Genomic DNA, 22,864 nt, shown 5'->3' with positions numbered 1-22,864 from the left:
AAGGAAGGAGTATTTTATCTTTGCTTCGATTTTTTAGCAACGATTGTAGTAAGTTGTCCTCGGTTTCTGAGACATGGTGCTAAACCTAAATTCATGTATGACATTTGGGTTAATGAACCCAATGTCATAGTTTTGTGCTTTTCTGCATTCGACGATCTTCAATCTGCATAATATATTGAGGATAATTATATATACATGCAATGAAAGAGCTGAGCTATATATAGAGACTTAATTACGGAAGTAGTACTTACAGACAGTAGCAAGCCACGAGTGATTTGTCGAGAGCCTTTTGATTGAAAAACTGAAAGAACTCCTCAAAATCAACAATTAATAGTTCTTGTCCAATGAAGTCGTGGTCTGATGACCCACAAGTATAGGGGATCTATCGTAGTCCTTTCGATAAGTAAGAGTGTCGAACCCAATGAGGAGCAGAAGGAAATGACAAGCAGTTTTTAGTAAGGTATTCTCTGCAAGCACTGAAATTATCGGTAACAGATAGTTTTGTGATAAAGTAATTCATAATGGGTAACAAGTAATAAAAGTAAATAAGGTGCAGCAAGGTGGCCCAATCCTTTTTGTAGCAAAGGACAAACCTAGAAAACCTCTTATATAAAGGAAAGCGCTCCCGAGGACGCATGGGAATTATCGTCAAGCTAGTTTTCATCATGCTCATATGATTCGCGTTCGTTACTTTGATAATTTGATATGTGGGTGGACCGGTGCTTGGGTACTGCCGTTCCTTGGACAAGCATCCCACTTATGATTAACCCCCTTCGCAAGCATCCGCAACTACGAAAGAAGAATTAAGGTAAACCTAACCATAACATGAAACATATGAATCCAAATCAGCCCCTTACGAAGCAACACATAAACTAGGGTTTAAGCTTCTGTCACTCTAGCAACCCATCATCTACTTATTACTTCCCAATGCCTTCCCCTAGGCCCAAATAATGGTGAAGTGTCATGTAGTCGACGTTCACATAACACCACTAGAGGAAAGACAACATACATATCATCAAAATATCGAACAAATACCAAATTGACATGACTACTTATAACAAGACTTCTCCCATATCCTCAGGAACAAACATAACTACTCACAAATCATATTCATGTTCATAATCAGAGGGGTATTAATGTGCATAAAGGATTTGAACATATAATCTTCCACCGAATAAACCAACTAGCATCAACTACAAGGAGTAATCAACACTACTAGCAACCCACATGTACCAATCTGAGGTTTTGAGACAAGGATCGGATACAAGATTTGAACTAGGGTTTGAGAGGAGATGGTGCTGGTGAAGATGTTGATGGAGATTGACCCCCTCCCAATGAGAGGATCGATGGTGATGACGATGGTGACGATTTCCCCCTCCCAGAGGGATGTTTCCCCGGCAAAACAGCTCCACCAAAGGCCTAGTTTGGTTCCGCCAAGGTTCTGCCTCGAGACGGCGGCGCTTCCTCCAGAAAGCTTCCTCCTTATTTTTTCCAGGGCAAAAGACACCTTATACCAGAAGATGGGCGTCGGGGGCCTGCCAGGTGGCCCACGAGATAGGAGGGCGCGCCCAGGGGGGTAGGGCGCGCCCCCCACCCTCGTGGACGGTGGCTGGCTCCCCTTTGGTGCTTTCTTCGCCCAATATTTTTAATATATTCCAAGTTTCAGGACTTTTGGAGTTGTGTAGAATAGGTCTCTAATATTTGCTCCTTTTCCAGCCCAGAATTCCAGTTGCCGGCATTCTTCCTTTTCATGTAAACCTTGTAAAATAAGAGAGAAAAGGCATAAGTATTGTGACATAATGTGTAATAACAGCCCGTAATGCAATAAATATCGATATAGAAGCATGATGCAAAATGGACGTATCAACTCCCCCAAGCTTAGACCTCGCTTGTCCTCAAGCGGAAGCCGATATCGAAAAATATGTCCGCATATTTAGAGATTGAGGTGTCGATAAAATAAAATACGGACATGAGGGCATCATGATCATTCTTAGAACAACAACATATATAGTCATATGGTTTCTTATGCTAAAGTAACAATCTATTCACAATGTAGAGTATGAATCAGAAACTTCATTGAGACCTAGCAACTATAATCTCAGTCATTGAAGCAATTGCAATTTATCATAACATCGGAAAGAGTCAATTTAAGAGCTTTTCAGCAAGTCCACATACTCAACTATTATTTAGTCTTTCACAATTGCTAACACTCACGCGATACTTATGGGTATGAAGTTTTAATCGGACACAGAGAAAGATAGGGGCTTATAGTTTTGCCTCCCAACCTTTTACCTCAAGGCTAATGTCAACAATAATACTTTAAGAAAACTCACATCCAATTAGCTATATATATATATATATATATATATATATATATATATATATATAGATACATAGATACATACTAGCAAAAGGGCCCGTGCGTTGCGACGGGATAAGGGATAATAAAATTTCGGCGTTCAAATCAAGCGATTGAGAACAAAATAACTATAGTGCAACGGGAGAAAAAAAACTTCTCGTCTCTCTAGCTCAGTAAATTTATTTTAAAACAATGACTTATATTGAATGATACATAAGTGCCTTGAATAAATGTTAGTCCAAACCCTTGATTTTGTGATTACACGGGGCATCAATTGTATGTAGATTTAATATGTACTCCCACCGTTCCTAAATATAAGTTTGTCTAGAGATTTCGATAAGGGACTACATACGAAGCAAAATGCGTAAATCTATACTCTAAAGTATGTCTATATAAATCTGTATGTATTTTGTATTGAAACCTTTAAAAAAGACTTGTATTTAGAAACGGAGGGAGTACATAGTCATTTTCTAGTGATCATCATTATGCCCATGGAATTTGGTGTCCTTATGGGAAAGAAAAGTGATGGAAACCAGTGACAATATGTGTAGAAGCTCCGCTGCTTTTTCGGTGCAGTTGTAACTTGCATGGGGGGCCTCTCTCTCGACCCCTCTCTACTCTGTAACTCTTGTTTGATCTGGTTATATGAAAATTCAGGTGGGCAGTTTTTCTGCCTCCCGGTGATGTTAAAAAAAACAACAATATGTGTAGAAGAACTATGAAGACATAACCGACTTACGGGTTGTTTGGTAGCACTCCGGCTCCTTTCAAGCCAGTCATGCATTAACCTAACTTCACAAAGCCAACTTAGCCCAGATCGAGAAAGCTCGCCTCCATCTCTGGTCCTGCCTCTATCTCTAACTATAATGTTTTGCTGGGCAGGTGGAAGGAAACGACCCGAGTTCGAATCCCCACCCAAAAATTCTTTTTTCGCTTATCTTCTGAAGCCCATGAGCAGGCCCATTAGTATCTATGGCCCAGTAAGTACATATCGGGGTTGATGTTTAGAAACGGACGAACCACGCGTCAATATTTTTAACAAAACATTGAAACGTTTTAAAACATAAGAAGTTTCTGTAATATGTTGACGGTGAACGGGCAGAAGCAATCCGTATACTTTATTAGTATAGAAAACATGCCCAACGGGATAAAAATAATATCACATACTCTACAAATAAATGATAAAAAAATATCACACTCTAGCTGAATAAATATTGTTCAAGACCCCCACAACTCCACGCTCCTCTATATCAACTTGGCACCCCTTCTTAAAAATAGTAGCTAGCTTGCGCTCTGACCCGAGTAGCATGGTCCACAGTCCCGCAAAGATTGCATCATCCATTCCTAAAATATCTTCCAGTGAACTTGACAAACTGCCTATCATCCAAAATTATAGGACTAAAAGATGCATTACACATTTCAGATCAATTTATTTTCAAATGGTCTAAAATAGAAGGATTGTCCTTAAAACAACATAAGTAGGCTAAGCTGAAGTACTTGGCGCAAATTATACTCAGGGGTCATTCATACATTGAGCGAGACATGGGATTGTGGCGGCCTCATCTGTCCCTATAGAATAATTGCCAGAAATAATTGTGTGTGCTCAAATAGGTGTACAAATAGCTAAAACAGGAAGCAATGACCACCAACCAAGTTAATATAATGAGATTCAGTAGACCTAAAAATTATGTACAGATCCAAACTTTAGACATGGTTTACTGTTCTTATGTATGTGTTAGTTATATTTTACAAGTATATACTGAGTACACTACAATTTCCTTTTGTATGATGCAAAGTACACTTCATTGGGTCATTCTAAGCTTACTTAAAGTAAACTGGAAATTGTTTGGTCATTCTAAGCTGAAAATTTCTCAATGAGGAAATTCGTTGGGTCATTCTAAGCTGAAAATTTCTTTATATTTTCCAAAAGGGGTCCCTCTAGGCTTAAAGTACCAGTCTTTACAAGTAGAGATCATACATATTGTCATGAAAATCTCATACGGTTTTCTGTTCATATAAACATCACTAATCTGGGTCCTGGCTGCTGTATAAAATAGAAATGATGCAATTCAGTTGTTGTACAACTCAAGTATTTCATCACTAATCTGGGTCCTGGCTTAATTATTTTGGTCGGGAACATTTCTTAATTCTGATTAGGAAATAATTATACACTCTATTAACATTAATAGAAGAAATCTAAGAAGATGGTATATGCTAAACTGTCAAACTACAAAATATTCAAATTCTAGGCTTACTACAGAGGGCAGAGGATTAGCTATACAATGAAGATAATCTGAAATTTAGCTGTGTGTTATGAAGAAACAACAGGTAACACACAACATCCAAATTTCCCCATTGAGAAACGTCATCTGATTTCATTGGCTCACACTACAATCAGCAAATATTAGATCAGGTAATCTGGAAATAGTCTCATGTAAACATCAAAGTAAGCTGGAATCCACATCGCTGAAGCCTCATGTAAACGGTTAGCTTGCATCAAAGTGACCTTGTTGTCTAGTGTTTATACCTCTCTAATGCAAGGTATCAAATTTCAACACTGAAACTCTAGTTTAATATGCAATCCAAATATTTCAAAGCAATAGTTAAGCATCAAGACTCTAGAGTGTTGTCAATTAAAAAAATAAGCATACAAAGACTATGCTACCATTTTCCAGTATATAGTATATACACTACCAAATCCATAATGTCCAGTCTCAGCCAATCTAGCTCATTACAAGCCAATATTGCTGGTGTTGAGTTGAACTTAACCTTGTAATAAGAGGGTTGTGCTTATTTAACCAGCACTCAGTTTAAAACGAAAAATTATGATGCAGTGGTTCCCGAAACATGATCGTGTGTGTGCTCCTCTGGTCTAACTGAACACCAGCGCTCTGTTTCAATTCATGGGTGCTCTATGCTTGTCATGGATGGGACACTCACCTCCATAACCAGTTTGTTCTACATGATGTACATGGTACGGCAAGTAGAGGTAAGATTGGGATTGAGGCGGAGAAAGCAAGGGAGAGAGAGGAACATGTAAAACCAGTAGGCACCGCTACACTGTCAAGGTCCTCGCGCTGCCCATCGCCCTTGCTCCTAAGGCCTGGCTTCCCATGCTCTTGTTCCCCAAGTCCCATCACCAGTCAGCCCATCCACACACTCACACGGCCGCGACATGTCGCCGCAGCGGTGGCTGACTTTTCTCCTTGACTCAGTACAAAAACTTAATGTACATGGACAATTCATTTATCTATCAATTTGAACTGTAGTAAATCCTTATAATGAGAACGTAAAGACAAACCACAATACAAAATCATAATTCACAGACATTAACACCATATCGATCTTTAGGCTTTAGTCTAATCGCGTCCTAAAAATTCCTCGCCCTTAATCTTCCAACTTCATACCAGGTATGAAAAACATTTGGCAGCCCTAACCCTAGTGTCAAGCAACCAGGTACGCAAGCACGAAAGCAGAGCGTAACGTAACTGAACAGAGGAGAAGCACGGGACGCATGACATACCTGGCTGCGCGGCCCATCCCTGCTCCCCTCCCTTGATTTTCTCAGGGAAGGCGTAGTTCACGGTGAGGACGCGGCCGAAGAACTCGGCGCCATCCATGTTGTCCATGGCGGTGGCGGTGTTCTCGCGCTCCAGGAACGTGAAGAACCCAAAGGAGCAGTGCTTCTGCGTGGCCTGGTCGAGCGGCCTCTTGACGCCCTTGATCTCCCTGAACGGCACGAACACCGCATGCAGGATCTTCTCTCCCCCTCCTCCGCCAGTCCACCTGCGCCGACGAAAGCAGGGACGGAGCTCGGCTTAGTTTTCCATCGCACAGGAACAAGAAAAGGCAAGGTCCTTTCGCACCCGGGGAAGCAACCCGGAGAGCAGCCGGGGGCGAACCATGCGCATCTCGCTGAGAAATTTCGTCAAACAGCTGGCGAGCGACCGAGCGCGGACAGCGGCGGCAGAGAAGAGGTTAGTGAGGGAGGATGGTGCCACCGTGTACCTATGTAGGGGGTGTTCTTCTGCACCGGCTGGTTCATGGAGGCGACGGTGGTGGCGACTGCGACGATGAAGCTGCGGGGTCGGTAGGAGCCGGGGATTGTTTGCGGGGAGGAAAACAGAAGTAGGGGACCCCAAGAACGGATGGACGGAGAAGACCGGCCGCGCGTGGCAGCAGCGGCGGCGGCGGCGCCATACCCTTACGCATCGAGGAGGAGGTCCCAAGTTCGTGTGTTCTTTTTTATAAATCTGCTCCGAGTCCATGAGGCACAACCCACCGGCCACGAAACGCTTTCTCTGTTCACCACTTAAAAACAGTACCGCGGGTTCAATTGTTAAAAACTACAGATACCTTTGTGTAAAAAGACCACGACGGTGAACCCGGAGACTCAATCCGTGCTTTATTATTATTACTAGCAAATATACCCGTGCGTTGCAACGGGAGGAATGAAGATATCGTCATCTTTCCCGATAGCTCAAGACCCCGCCCCCCCCCCCCCCCCCCCCCCGTTTTCACCCACACACTCGATGACATCAACAAACTCCTGAAATACTTCATGGTACAACAAAAGGAACAACATGATAAACTTCCTAACATAAGCGAAATTAGTAAGATATTAAACTGCAATTTATAACAGTAAGTTTAATATCTTACTATCACTTGAAATTGCATTCCATGTTATGTAGTCAATATTTGTCTCGTGTATCTCTAGTCTTTACACATAGTATTCCTAACATAGTATGAATGCTCTTCTACATAACATGGACTTCTATACAACTTGGTATGTTGAGTTCACATTTTCCAGACAAATTAACATAAGCGAAATTAAACTGAGTATCATGAGGGAGTGTATTACTTCGTAGCAGCTCAGTTTATCGGTGTTATCATTCTGAAACTTTATTCAGAGAAAAAATATTGGTTGCATATATGCATGCAGATGCTGCATCCAGAATAGAAACATAGATAGTCGAGCAAGTAGTATCATTTAGAATGGAAGCATACAGAAAAAAAGTATTGCTGTGCAAAAAGAATAGAAAAACTTCTTGTGGTGACATGCATTGAGATGTTACATCTACAATTCACATGCTGATGATATATGAAGTATACAAAAACATCTTGACTTCAATTATGTGATTTTTTTAATAGAGTCTCAGTCTAACGATAAGAACAAATATTGAAGGGAGAGTCCAATTATTTTGTACTTTCTAATATCACAGACAACTTACTAAATCATGTTATTTTTAGCAGGCACTGGTCAGAATACCTTTTGGTTGTCCATCTAATTTATCCCTTCTACTCCTAGCGATTTTCACAAGCACTCTCTAGTGTTGGCTGTCAGCACATATGTTCAACTTTTGTAGTTACTTCTTTGCTAATATTTCATTCATGACACCACTCGATTATTATGAAATCAATTGGAAACTGAAATATGACTTTTCCTGTTTGTTGAAAAGTTTTCCAACAAACATATTGCAAATAGAGGGACCAGGCAGTGAATAATTTTTGCCTTCTTCCCTTGAAACTGAAATCGGTTCATCCATAGTTCAATGACGCTACGCTCACTTCCTGGCTTGCTAAAATTATGCTATGCACAAAATGTTGGCCCTGCGAAACGACGTCGAAGTTCACCACACTTCACACAGAACTTCTTAGTTCCTCTTAACTCCGAGGTACAAATAAATTTTTAACTAAAAGAAAATTAACACTATCACATTATACTCTCACATGCAGTCTAAACACTCAAAACTACAGTAAGAAAATGAAGCCACCATTTAGGTCAAACATATACTTAGTGGTCAGAATAATAATTAACTGGATGTCAGTTCTCACCTTAATTTCATGACGACTGGCCCAAATTCAGAGCTTGCATCATTGGCCCAACCCAAGATCCTCACCGGTGGACGGATCTATGCCAGATGGAACCATGCGCCATGGAGTCTCCTCTAGCCCTACCACCGGGGCCATACAACCAGATGATTCCGTCGACTGTAGCCCTGAATAGTAACACTGCACATACATGAATTCGCTAGTTACAAAAAATTCACATTGCATAGCAGATTTAGTAATATTCTGCCAATATGGAGTATTGGACATTGGACGTTAGCGAAGCTCTAGGCGACTTCGCCGTCAGGGGGGGTGCCATCGACACTGAAAACAACAGCAAGGAGAGGTCACACAGGCGTGTGCACCCGAACACGTGAAAGCGAGTGGACACCGAACCAGGATCATTGTGAAGACGAACACGTGAAAGTGAATGGCCTATCTCCTTCATTGTTGTAAAGTCTTGTAAGTTAGTTGTGGCTCCGCTTCATGGGCAGCCTCTGCCTGATTTCTGGGCTGCCGACTGCCTCGGGCTAGAGTGTATCATGCGGCAGGACGCTCCAAGTCGAAGGCCATCTCACTCGCCCCGGATGGAGCCGTGCGGTTGGCATCACCTCTCTTTGGAGGGAGTCAAGCCGGCGGCCACCAGGTGCTCTGTGCTAGGAACTGCCTCCACGCTGGGCATGGGAGCTGCGTCGGCCACCGTCATCGTTCACGGAGAATAGTCAGCAGCCGTCACCGTTCACAGAGATTAGTCGGCTACCGTCGTGACGATGAGGGCCAGTGTGTGGACTCATATTCGTAGAATTTACTCTAGGACACTTTCCGGTGACTGGGCCAATCTGAACTTACAGTACCCACTCAGCGACCACGCATACTCCGCACTCGGACCAAAACACCGCACTCTCTAGCTCTGCGCCAACAACATCATCGGTCTAGACGGCAGACTCGGAGTCGAGATGGCGATTATGTTCCCCCGTTCAGGCCAACACTTTAGCGTTGCTTTCTCTAGTAGAAGAAGGAAGGGCCTTCCAGAGCTTGTACGTGGAGCTCGCAAGAGGGAACATCACCGCCATCATGGAGGCCACACGAACAAACACCTACCATGACGACTCGATTGATGGCTCTGCGTGGCGGGTATCAACTGATCTTGTTGCCAACCTCTTTGGGGATTTCGAACGAGATCGGACGGATTGTGTACACAGTAGCACCAGGTTGCCGCCACCGTCGTTTCTCGACAGCCCTGAGCCGGTCGACCCCGTGGCCTCTTGACAGGAACATCGAGGGCTCCTGCATGTACGCGTACGTTGCCCTTGCCGACGCTGAAGCTGAACCGCGGAAAGCTCGTCCCTTGCTCTGCGTACTTGCTCCTCCTCCTCATCCAGTCATCCCTCGATTTGTCGCGCGAGACGACCGGTGTTGGGCAGCGACGACATCGACAGGTTCTTGGCTGATTGTTTGTTGACCGGAAAACGCTAGCGTGGACCACCTTCCCTATATGTTTTAAATTTAAACTGAAAGCGTAAATTTACGGGAAGAAGCGTATTATGACGGTGAACCCACGGAGTCAATCCGTCCTTTATTATTAGGGATAGACTAGCAAAAGAGCCCGTGCGTTGCAACCGGGTAACAAAAATTATATTTCGCCAGTTATCACAATTGCTCCGTCCCCCATTGTCATTGACCTATTCATCCTTTCGCCCTTTTGCAAGTTTTATTATGTACACGAGCTTGTGGTTTTCATCATCATACTGAGCAAATGCCAGTTAGAAAGGAGAGGTGGAGGTCAAGGACTACTTTAAGTGCCATCTTAATGACTGGAGCCTCGATCTGTTTTACTCGGAGTGCCTTACTCGAATGAATGCAACATAAAAAAATAGTCCGTTGAAAGAATTTTTCAGGTATGCATGTAAATATATATTTAAAATTTATACACATTTTTTCTCAGGAATTATTCACATATAACATGTTATATTTTGAGTTAGTGTCTGATAGTTAAATATTTTGAAGAGTATTTTAATCTATCAGAACGCAATGCCTTCGACGTGGTTGATCCCATGATGATAATCTCGACTACTCCGCTCGCAGCTGACATTGAACCACGCCATCACAAGTGAATGTCTAATACTCTCTTTGGTCCTTTTTACTCTACATATTAGAATTCTCTGAAGTCAAACTTCACAAAGTTTGACCGCATTTATATGAAAAAATATCACATCTGCCATGCTAAAGTTATACAATATGAAACTTTAAGTCATGACACATCTATTGATATTGATTTCAGATTGTGAATGTTGGTACTTTTTTCTGTAAAGTTGGTCAAACTTTATGAGGCTTGATTTCAGTCAAATCTTATATGCGAACTAAAAAGGACCGGAAGGAGTACTTTTAAAACTAATCTCCTCAAGTTGGACGTGACAGTCGCCCTTCCCGTTCTACGGCTTACACCTAGTCCATACGCTCGTCCCTTATACACCCACTCACTTTTAAATTGTACATATTGTTTTTCAAAATGCATCAACCTTCCATTTAAAACACATAAAGACTTTTTAAATCACATGGACCTTTTTAAAGAGCATAAATATTTTTTAAATTACGGATATTTGTATGTATGTGAACACTTTTTAGAATTACATGAACATTTTTAGAGAAAGGGTGAACATTTTTCAATTTATATGAACATTATTTTAATACGTGAAAACTTTTCTTAAAACCACACTAACAATTTTAAATGCATGAATGATTTTTAAAAATTGTATAACATTTTCAATAGGCATATAAACACATTTTAAATGTGTCACTCATATTAATTGGATTTCGAGTGTGATCACGTTACACACACGTGCCAAGTTTATTCTCAAAGATTTAGTCATCTTTCCGCTGAACACGTCTCACCAAGAGTAGCAGGTTGATTTGGCTCATAATTCTGGTCGAGCCGTTTCATCGGGACACAGGCAGCGTCGCATTTTGATTGGACATGCATGTCCATGCCCGGCAAGCACCCCATGCTTCTTTTCGAGGCTGAGTTAATTTCCTCGTTTCTCTTAAGCGAATCCTCTGTTTATTTATTGATGTCGTGGCTTGTTGATTGTGGCAATTCACGTGTATATAAAATAGGTGTGATTTGATGTCAAAAAGCAATGTGGGACTATGACTTACAATACTGGCCCTATAGTTGTTACATCAGCACATCAGGACCAGTTGGCCCATAACACACTGGCGAGGCTTCGTTGAGCCCAGCGTAGGCTGCCTCCGCCTTGCCTTACGTGGATAAGTGGGCCAACTTGGAAATATAACATCAGCCCAAAAGCTCATCGCTCGACGTTTAACCTACGAAGGAGACGAGACCTCCTCTCTGGCGCCTTATGCGCCCGTCCGCTTAGCGGGCGCTCGCGCGCAGCCTCACATGGGCCGGCCCAGGTAGCACGCTCTCTTTCTTTCTTCGCTGCGATCGCTCGCTCACGTTTCCTTTGTTTGTTGTTTTTTTGATGTTCGTCCTTTCGTTCACAAAACTGAAAACGCATGAATCTGAAATTTATGAATCTGAAAAACAGTTCATGAATTTCCGAAAGTTCATCAATTTTGAACACAAAAAAATGAAAAAGTTCATCAGATTTGAAAAAAAGTTGATCGAATTTGAAAAAGTTCATCAGATTTGAAAAAAAAGTTCATCGGATTTGGAAAAAAGTTTATCGGATTTGAAAAAAGTTCATCGAACATGAAAAAAGCAGTTCATCCAATTTTGGAAATGTTCGTTAAAGTTGAAAAATTGTTCATGAAATCCAGTTACTTTTAATTAGAAAAAGAATAAAAGGACAGAAGAAAAGAGGTAAGAAAATGAAATTGACCGAAAGTGGCGCGTGACGCGGTGGTTATGGCGTGGCACACTTAACCGCTAGGGCGTGGGTTCGAATCGTCATCCCCGCACTTGATTTTTTTGCATCAGTTTAAAAAAAAAGGGGAATGTGGGCTGGCCCGTTGCGCATGGGGAGGTGTGCGCCCTGTACGGTTAACGCTGTATTCGTCGCTGAGTGCACCAAATAGGATCCAGCCCTACGAAGCATAGACTGGATCAATTGTTGGGACGGACATACATCACCCAAAAAAAAGCAAAAAGGTTAGAGAGAATAGTACCACCTCGGATGTAGGTAAAAAAACAGAAAGCGTAAATTCACGATAAGAAGCGTATTGTGACGGTGAACCCACGGAGTCAATCCGTGCTTTATTATTAGGGATAGATTATTATTATTATTATTATTATTATTATTATATATATATAGGACAACACTATTCTAATCCCAAGATTAGAATAGTTATTTGGATTACAGCAGGCTCTATATAGGGCCCGACAGGGCCCTCCTGAACTTCCCTGAACTGCCCGGTCCGACCCGAGTCGCCCCGACAGGATCCCACCCGATCTGAGATGCCTCGACAGGATCCACCTGATCCCCTCGATCCCGAGCCGCCCCAGCCACCCTCCTCGCCGCTCCTCCCCTCCTGGCTGCCGATCTTCGCCGGATCCGCCGCCTCCCCCCCCCCCCGTTTATAGCTCCTGGCCGGCCACCGGCGCGGGCGAGCAAGCGACGGCGGACGCCCGGCGCGAGGGAGCCCGCGTCGCCTGGACGCGGCGAAGCCGCCATGGACTTCAGGAAGTCGCATCCTCGTCCCATCGCCACCACCCGAAGCCTTGGCCGACCAGATGACGGGCCCGACGCAAGCTACGGCGAGCGGCGCGACCAACGGAGCAACTCCTCCGCGGAGGCGGCATCTGCTGCGCCCTCAAATTCAGCGGCAACAGTACATGAACTTCCTCCCAATTTTGCCTTCTTCTTCAATCTTGCCTTCTCTGACCTTCTTGCTTCGTGCAGATGAACTTCGCGCCCTCTACAAGACATGGATTGCCATGGAATTCCTCTCATACCTCCACGACGAATTGTTCTCAAGGTGGCTTATCAGCTGTTGGAAAAAGGTTGGTCGAACTTCTAGCCAGGGTATGGTTGAACTTCTTCCTTCCTTGGGTTTGTTATTTGCTTACAGCTATGTGAAGTTCTGGTAGTGTATGAGCCTCAGTCCAGGCTACAAAACAGCATTGTAAAATCTGCCTGTCTGCTTACAGGCATGTGAAGTTCAGGTAGTATGTGAGACTCAGTCCAGGCTACAAACACTATAAAATCTGCCTGCATTCACATTCACATGTGGAAAAGCCATGTGAAGTTCAACTAGTAAGTGTGCTAGAGTTCAGGTTGGTATGTGTCTGGTTCTGTGCAAAAAAAAATAAAAGGAAAATAGAACATGCATGTGATATGACATGAAGGTCAGGTTGGTATGCACCAGCAGTCCAACCATTCAAAAACTCATGAAGGTTCAGGTTTTTTAACTGTAGACAGTATTTCCCCTTTGCAAAACAAGAAGTTCAGGTTGTGGAGAGTGCTCAGTTCAGGTACATATAAGTAATCAAATATTGTAGAATTAAAAAACAGGATGTGAAGTTCATTCTGTGAAGGGTGCTCAGTTCAGGTACAAAGGCATTGGCAGATGCTTAGCTCAGTGCATAGTGTGATGGCTCTCACCACTTTTATATGAGAAGTTCAGGCTGTGAATAATGCTAAGTTCAGTTACAAAGGTATATGCAGATATAACTTGTGTGCTAATAGACATTTTTTTTCTTTTATGTCAGCAAGACGAGAGACGCATGAAGAAGCTTAGAAGTTCCCAGCAGCAAGTACACAATCCAAAGCCTGTACGCGTTGCACCACCCCCTCAATGGGTCACACCTCAAACGCAGCAACAACATTACCAACCTCCTCCAGACCAAAAATGGATGACACCCGAAACACACGGAAACTTACAAGATGTTGGGTCACAGCCCTATCCGCACAAGTTTGCACCTCCACCTAATTGGGTGGCACTGGAAATCCCCCGCAAATTCTTTGTATCCACCAGCAGACTCCCAAGCACGCTGATGGAGGAGGGGGTTAGCTCAAGTCCTGCGTGTAACTCTGGAGGTTATCCTGGTGTGCCTCATCAATGCCAAAGCGAAGCAACTAAACCGGATCCCAGGACAAATCCAAAAGCAACACACACACACACACACAGAGAGAGAGGAGAGTGCTCTACACACTACCACCGTTGGATCCTGCTGCTGCTACAAGTCAGAATTGTACGGGGCATAAGGTAGATGGATTGCTTCACAAAACAAAAGAGCAAACCAAGACCAGGATCGCAATACCTCCACAACCACCTCAAGCAAAAAGGACGGAAACAAGAAAGAGGCCATCTTCAGCCCTCCTTCCTCCTCGTGATCCACTGCTGCATCCTTCTATGATTACTCCGCCATGCCCCATCCCAGAGGGACAGCAGCCGACACCGGCAAAGTTGCGATCATACACGCACGTAAGTGAAACAAAAAAATATTTATATACGCATCTTGTATTATCTGCAATTTTTCTACTCCCTCCAGGATAACAAGTTCATAAACTGCATTTTAACGTGCTGTTTTGGATTATTTTTTTCTTTTTCTGCAGACGCCGGATCTACCGGATTATCTAATACCAAGACTAAAGATGCGATTCAAAGATGTAGAGAAAGCAAGGGAATTTTATAACAGATACGCCAGACACGCTGGTTTTGGAATCAGGAAGACGGGAGGAATTGACAACCACAAGTATTTTGTTTGCGCCTTCCAAGGGATACACACATCTTCTGTTTCAGAGGCCAATAGGAAGCGAAACAAAACATCGCAAAGGACGGGCTGCAATGCAAGAATGAGGTTAAGGTGCAGGAGGATGACACATGCGTGGCAGTGGACATTGAGTACAATCATAATCACGAACTCATGCAAACTGATGACATGCTGGTATTTTTGCACTCACACAAGAATTATGACCCCACTATTTTGGAGTATGTAAAGCTCCTGCAGTACCATGATGTCAAGCACACAACAATCATGTCCATGCTATCTAAAAATGAAGATGGAAGCTACTTCCTAAGCATGACCGGATGAGACCTGCTAAACTAGTAAGTATTCAAACACCCACATACTTTAATGTAAAATAGCATCCTAGCTCACAACCCTTTGCTAGCAAAAAATAAACAAATGCATGTTTGCATGTGATTTGCAGGAAAGCCATGAATGCAAGGAAAGATGATTTGGATGATGTATTGAAACTTGTTTCATTCTTCAAAGACATGAAGGCAATAAATGATGAGTTTTTTTATGACATCCAAGTGGACAAGGACAAGTCAATTAAAAACATTTTCTGGTCCAATGCAAGCTGCCGAGGAGCCTATCAAGACTTCGGCGATTGCGTAACATTCGACATGACTTACAAGACCAACAGATTTCATATGCCCCTGGGAGTGTTTGTTGGAACAAACCATCACTTGCAGTCAACGATATTTGCTGTTGCCCTGATAAGAGACGAAGATGCAAAGTCATTCAAGTGGTTGTTCGATACATTTCTACGGTGCATGAACAACAAGCACCCAACTTGCATTCTAATAGGTGAGTTCAAAAAAAAACTCTTCAAGTTTCATCATCTTTTCAGTCTATGGGTCTGTGTTGGGTACATTGGTTTTGTCTGAAAATAATGTAAAGAATGCAGTTCAACCACTGTTAGCACAGAAGTCCAACTAGCAGTACAAAGAAAGCAAAATTATCTGTCACATGTTTAGAAAAAATTAGTTATGAATGTGAAGTTTAAATACATGAATCATAGAAGTTCAAGGACAAATCTGTAAGATAAATATATGTAGCATGTTCAGAAAAATATAGTTATTTACGTGAAGTTCAAGCACCGCCACCACAGAAGTTCAACAACAATGCTCTAAGAAAAAATTTGATTGCGACACTACTAGTTTGACCTACTACTAACTGTGAAGTTCAAGCACTGATACCACAGAAGTTCAGCAACACTGCTGTAAAGAAAAAATACATGTGACATTCTTAGATACCATACTGCCAAGATGTGTAGTTCAAGTACTTGTACAACATAAGTTCACCATCGGTACAAAAAAAGAATCAAGTTTCATTTTTTAATTCATGCAGACCAATGCCCATCGATGGCAAAAGCTATACCACAATCATTTCCAAACACCGTCCACAAGCTATGTCGTTGGCACATCATGAAGAAGTACAGGGAATACCTCGCGTTGCTGTACAAAAAGTATAAAACATTCAAAGAGGAGTTCACAGCTATTTTAAACTGGCCGCTGATGCCAACGGAGTTTGAAGATGCCCGGGCTAAACTAGTGCACAACTACAACCTGGAGAACGACCAGATGATGATGCAGCTCTGGAGTGATAGGAAGATGTGGATTTCAGCATATTACAAGAACATTTTCTGTGCTAGAATGACTTCCACACAACGAAGCGAGAGCATGAACCACGTGCTAAAGAAAGGGTTTGTCAAGGGGACCCAGAACCTACACAAGTTTGCTAGGCGGGTCAATGCTTGCATACAAACTCGGATGCAGAAGGAGAACGAGCAAACAATGACCAGCATGGTATGATGACAAGTACAAAACACCCCCATCATGTTCTGTTTTACCTTCAACATGTGCACTTTGAATTTAAAAAAATGAAACCCATGACTCTGCTTCGACTAATATCTCACTATTTGACATGTGCAGACCAATCCTGTGACAAAAACAACTACGGCTACGAGGAAGACATGTCTATCAAGTACACGAGAGCCGTGTACACCGAGATGAGGAATAGGATGAGAAAGGCCACGCTATTTCGCGCAAAGCGTACAGCAGAGCCCACCAAGTACCTTGTGTACTACCACAACAAGCCTGGCCATGATGATGAAGAAAGATTTTCCTGGTCAAAGCATGAATTCCAGGTTATAGCTAACCCAGAGAATGAAATATACGAGTGTGAATGCAAGCTCTGGACACACACAGGTGAGCGAAAAAACAAGCTCATTAAATAGCTAGACTAGTAGTATCATATCAAAATTTATGAAACTCATTGCTGGCTCACAAACTATGTATTCTGCATTCATCACAAAATGCAGGCATGTTCTGCCTTCACATCATGAACATACTGGACTACCTCAAGCCTGACAAATTTCCAAACAAGTATATCCTCAAACGGTACACAAAGACTGCAAGATCACAACCAACCTTTGATACAAGGGACTACAACACAACCGCATCGGATGGCAGCTCAAGGCTATCGAAGCAAGACATCTTGCTGTAGCTGAATTTGATGGTTAACAAGAAAGCGATGAGATGTGACCAACAATATGACAGAGCCTACTATGTTCTCAAGAGGCTTGTGGAAGAGCTTGATGCAATACATTCAGCAAATCAAGCGGATGCTGACGAAAGGATGGCTGAAGAGGACGCTGAAATTGAAGATGACTTTCATTATTATGCAGCTAAAATGCTCAATGCCGCCGCTGAAGCCAACCAATGCAAGCATGGTGATGGCCAATCAATGGAGCAGTGATAGCAAGAGACGATGAAATTGCTGTTGTATTCTGAAACAAAGGGTAGGAAGAAAATTACTGCAGCAAAGAAAAGTGACAAGAGAGCTCAAATAAAGGCACCACCTGCAGGAAGAGTTGTCGTGCACGATGAGAACAGAGTGCCACTTGGACACAAGAAATGCAGTGTGTGCAACTAGGTTGCGAGACACAACAAGCTGACATGTCCAATACTCTTGGAAAGAAACAATGCCGAGGAGGTCAAGCAACCCAAATCTCAAAAACAGCAGCCCAAAGTTATGGAACAAAAGAAGGGACCACACCCAAAGAAAGCAAGCAGTAGACTTTGTAGCATATGCAAGGAGTATGAACCACATAATGCAAGAACATGCCCGAAGCGCGCAGATGTTGAAAAGACAAGCAAAATGCCAGAGAAGAAACAGAAAGCAAGACCCAGAGCCAACAACAAGAAAGTGGTGGAAGATGAAGAGGAAGACGAAGATGAAGACACCGTTGAAGAAGAGGAAGACGAAGAGGAAGAGGAAGTGGAATGCGACGATGAAGAGGAAGACGACGATGAAGAGGAAGAGGACGATGAAGAGGAAGAGATACATGTCAAGGAAAAACCTCTACCACCAAAGCCTAGGAGGAGCGCAAGGCTCATGAACAGTTAGAATAGGTCAATTAACACAATGCAAAGTTATGTCATGTCAATGTGCAGAACATTATGCCATCCCCTGGTAATATACACTGTGAAGTTCAAGTAATATTACTGCAGAAGTCCTGGTATGTTATGGCGGGAAGTGATGTGCTGGTGTTGTATTGCATGAAAGTGCAAGCAGTAATAAAAATTGAAAAACATACACTCTGAAGTTCAAGTAATATTACTGCAGAAGTCTTGGTATGTTATGAGAGGAAGTGATGTGCTGGTGTTGTATTGCATGAAAGTGCAAGCAGTAATAAAAATTGAAAAACATACACTGTGAAGTTCAAGTAATATTACTGCAGAAGTCCTGGTATTTTATGAGAGGAAGTGAAGTGTTGGTGTTGTATTGCATGAAAGTGCAAGCAAGAACAAACATGAAAAACATACATTGTGAAGTTCAAGTAATATTACTGCAGAACTCCTGGTATGTTATGACAGGAGGTGCTCGTGTTGTATTCCATAAAAGAGCAACCAGCAAATAATCATACAGTTTTGAAGTTCATGTCAGCTTACAAAAGAAGTTCTGGTATGTAAAATCGATGTAGGAAAAGAATATGCTTAAAAAAAAAATAAAGTTTCGCTGCATAAACTAAGGTTAGCAAGCCTAAGACAACGCGTTCAAATGTGAAGTTCTGCTTGGATACGTGCAGAAGTTCATGTACAATGCCGACAAAGATAAAGAAATGTCAACAATATTTCTGCACAAAGTTACATATGAAATACATTCGCACTTGAAAAAACACAAAAAAACAAATATAGATTCTACGCAAAAGCATACATATTGGTTGGGTTGAAAATTACCAATACAATACACAACACAGAATATCCTCTCCATCTGAAACCAGCAGCCCAGTTGTCGTGGGTTTGTCACGGCAGATGTCCTTGTGAAAGGACTTAGTCGTGGAGCCATCGCTACGGGTTAGATCAAAGGGGTTAAACCGGACAAGGGGACACGGGGAGTTTTATACTAGTTCGGCCCCTTCAAGGAAGGTAAAAGCCTACATCTAGTTGTGATTGGTATTTCTAGGGTTTCGAAGGACAGGGAGCGAATCCGCTTTGTCTAGCTCTTGAGTTGTTGTCTGTCCCTAAACCGCTGTCGGGTCGTCCCTTTATATACATAGGTTGACGCCAGCCGGGCTACAGAGTCCCGAGGCCGGATCATAAACGTGTCCGGTTCGATCTCTGTCCTTCCTATCTTACAATACAAATTACATGACTATGTCGGTTTACATTTACAGGCTTTAACCCGCCTTTGGGCCTTGGGCCTTCGTGAAGCGCCATCAACCTTGCATCTTCATGGGCTTCTAATCTTCAAGGAGTTAACCTGGCTACACCTGGCCGGTTTACATCCAATAGTAATATCCCCAACATTAGGCCCCAGATTGGTTTGAACTTGTTCATGTCAATCTTCTACACTTAGAAAAATTCCTCCCTCATATCTTCACCTTGATCTTGTAAACCGTTGTGACGTCATACTTCAAGATTATGATAAACCGCCCTGATGTCATCCATCCGTTGATGTCGAAGATTACCTTCATTTAATGTGTATTCAGTCACCGAGGCGACACCCTTATTAACTTATCCATTTTTGGGCTCCTCGATTCCCGCACTTGCCATTTCATCACTTCGCCTTATAAATAGGGGCAGAGGACCCCTTTATTTTCTTTTCGCTCTCCTTTCCTCCCTTCTTCTTCCTCGCGACGTCTTCGCATCTGAGCGCCGCCGTCATCGCCAAGCCTCGCCTCTGCTTCACCGTCGGCCGCTGCATCGACCTATTCGCACCAGAGCTCTGCAGCACACCTCCGCTGCTTCCGCGGCCGCAGTAAGTCCCCCCTTCCTTTCTAGATCCCTTAGGGTTTCCCTGCTCTTCGCGATTCTTGCAGTTCATCGGAGCTTTTGGTGCTGTTCTTCCTTGGCCTGTACATGAATGCTTCGCACTTATCGTATCCCTTGCAGTGGCTAATCTTCTGTTACCACCATAAATCCTTATGCGCAAAAGCTGATGTAGTCCTTCATAAACTGTTTCGGGTCTTACCCTTTTTAGGTCAAAATATTTTTGCTTTTCTGTCTTACCTTAGATCCGAAATTTTCATATGTCTCTGTGAAATCTGTTTCTCCCCACGCTAACCTAGGCGGTTTAACTTTGCATAATCAATCTGTACCATTAGTCCTCTGATAAACCGGAGGAGCCCTTTACCTTTATAGTTATACTCCGGTTTAATAGTGTCTGAGTACCCCTGTCCTGGTATTACCTTTTTCCCTTATTGCATTGGTCTCCGGTTTATGCCATTTCACATATCGGTATGTTTCTTACTCCATTGTATCTTGCATATCATCATGCATGATTTATAAACTGGCCTTTCATTTTCAGCTTGTTCGTTTCACAATGGCCAAACAATTCACTGCTTGCATCTGGGCTCGTTCCCGGGTTACTGAAACTCAGCTGAATGAGATGGTTAGCATCGGCTCCTTGCCTAAGAAAACTGAAATTAAATGGCGAGTTCCAGGAACAGAAAATCCTCCGACCCCAAGGCAGGGTGAGGTGGTGGTCTTTGTTGACCACATAAGCCGTGGCTTCAAACCGCCAAGATCAAAGTTTTACCGGGATGTGCTTGCCAATTTCCAACTCCATCCCCAAGATATTGGGCCAAATTCAGATCCAGCCTATGCAACTTCCAGGTCTTCTGTGAAGCATACCTACAGGAAGAACCAACTATAGAACTGTTCCGGGATTTCTTTCACTTAAACCGGCGCACAGAGTTTGTAAATGGCCCGATCACAGAACTTGGTGGTGTCTTGATTCAAAAGCGGAAAGAAGTTGAGTTTCCTCATGCCAAACATCACAGCCACCCAAAGGAATGGAACCAAACTTGGTTTTATTGCAGAGACACTTCGCCTGAAGACGAAAATCCCCTTCTAGGCTTTCGTGATCACCGGCTTTCCAATACCCATCCGATGCCGCAACGCTTGAGCTCCGCCGAAAGGGCGAAATATGCCCCTCAACTCGCCAAACTCCGGGCCTTTATGGCCAATGGTTTAACAGGTGTGAATTTCGTGCGCTGTTGGATATCTTGGAGCATCTTGCCTCTAAGCCGGCGTCCCGGTTTAATGTGTGAGTATACTGGTGAGGTTGACGACCCTCAACGCCATTGCAACCTTCAACTATCTGATGAAGAAGTCACTGAAGGTGTAAAGAAGATTCTGAATGAATCGGAACTGGTCTGTAGCCAAACCGGTTTGAGTCCCTTCTATGCCAAGAACAAACCGCCTGCTGTAAGCATTATACTTCCTTTTTATCTCTAATATTTTCATTTTGTGCAACCTGTAATCCTTCTTCTGTGTATGTATGTATAGGGTGATGACCCCTTGTGGAAATGGAAAACCGTAGAAAAATGGTAAAACCAACTGTGGACAAAGCGGTCAAACCATCTCGCCCCAAAACCAAAGCCGTCAAACGGACGTCAAAATGGAAAACGGCTGACCGGATCAACATGGAGCTTGATGACGACACTGATGATCCGGAAGTTGAGGTAGAACTTGAATAACTTCGCTCTCTTTTCATGCATCTCATTAACAATGATATTCCTCAGGAGGACGTAGAAGGCAAAGCTGATGATGTAGAGGTAATTACCCTTTCCTCCGGTTCAGACTCTATGCCAACACAAAAAACCCGCCAAGCAGTCCAGAAAGTAAGCTTATCTCGTCCTCTTGCTCACTTGGATCCAACATTTATTTTGAAGACTCAGCAGCATGAAGCTCGCCGGACAACCCGGCACAGTGGCCAACAGGTCACTTCATCCGGTTTACCTGACACCCCGGTTCAGAAGCGCCGGTCTGAGGTCTCCCCTTCTCCTGACCATTCTTACCCCAAGTCAGGTTATTTCAGACAACCTCTTAATCCATCTGATTCAAATTATCAGGTGACACCTCCCTCATCATCTGGCGAGTCAACAGCAACTCAACTCCCTCCTCTAAAAATTGTGCCCGGGTAAGTTGTAAAACCTTTTCCTCCAATGCATCATAGAACTTTGAATAAGATATTAATCCTTTTATGTTTTTGTTTGCAGGGCCAAAGCCAGACCCAGCAAGAAAGCTCGGGTCACCAATCCGCCCGAAGACCCGACCACTTTTGAAGAAGAACCTAGAGGTGACCCGGAACAAACTTGTGAACCGGAGGGCCTTCATCCTGAAGCCGCCTCTGGTGAACCGCCCCTTTAGGGCAAAAACACCGATGAACCAGCTGACGCTGAACCTGCCGCCCCTGACGTTGAACCGGCAGAGCCAAACCGGGCTGGTCCGGTGAGAAATGCTGATACTCCATTGTCACCGGCCAAACATACTGAAGGTCAAGGAGACGATGTTATCATTACTGGAATGGGCCATAGCTCTCCTGGCCATCCCGTCATCTTGGCTCAACATAGTGCCAAAGAAGAGCAAGCTGCTAAGGAAAAAGGCAAGTGGAGTAGTGATTTATCAAGCTATGCTCATTTCAATGCTGAAGAGCTTCATTCTGGCTTCTTGAACCATCTGCACTCAAAC

General features: G+C 43.2%; 1 pseudogene; it reads right to left on the bottom strand.

The window, feature by feature from the left end:
- Positions 1-5,760: 5,760 nt before the first annotated feature.
- On the bottom strand, positions 5,761-6,529 carry LOC125507588 (annotated as a pseudogene).
- Between the last annotated feature and the right edge of the window lie 16,335 nt (positions 6,530-22,864).

The sequence above is a fragment of the Triticum urartu genome, chromosome 5, assembly GCF_003073215.2.
Source record: "Triticum urartu cultivar G1812 chromosome 5, Tu2.1, whole genome shotgun sequence".
NCBI lineage: Eukaryota > Viridiplantae > Streptophyta > Magnoliopsida > Poales > Poaceae > Triticum > Triticum urartu.
Note: the sequence above shows the minus strand (reverse complement) of the source record. Positions and strands in the feature narration are given on the sequence as shown.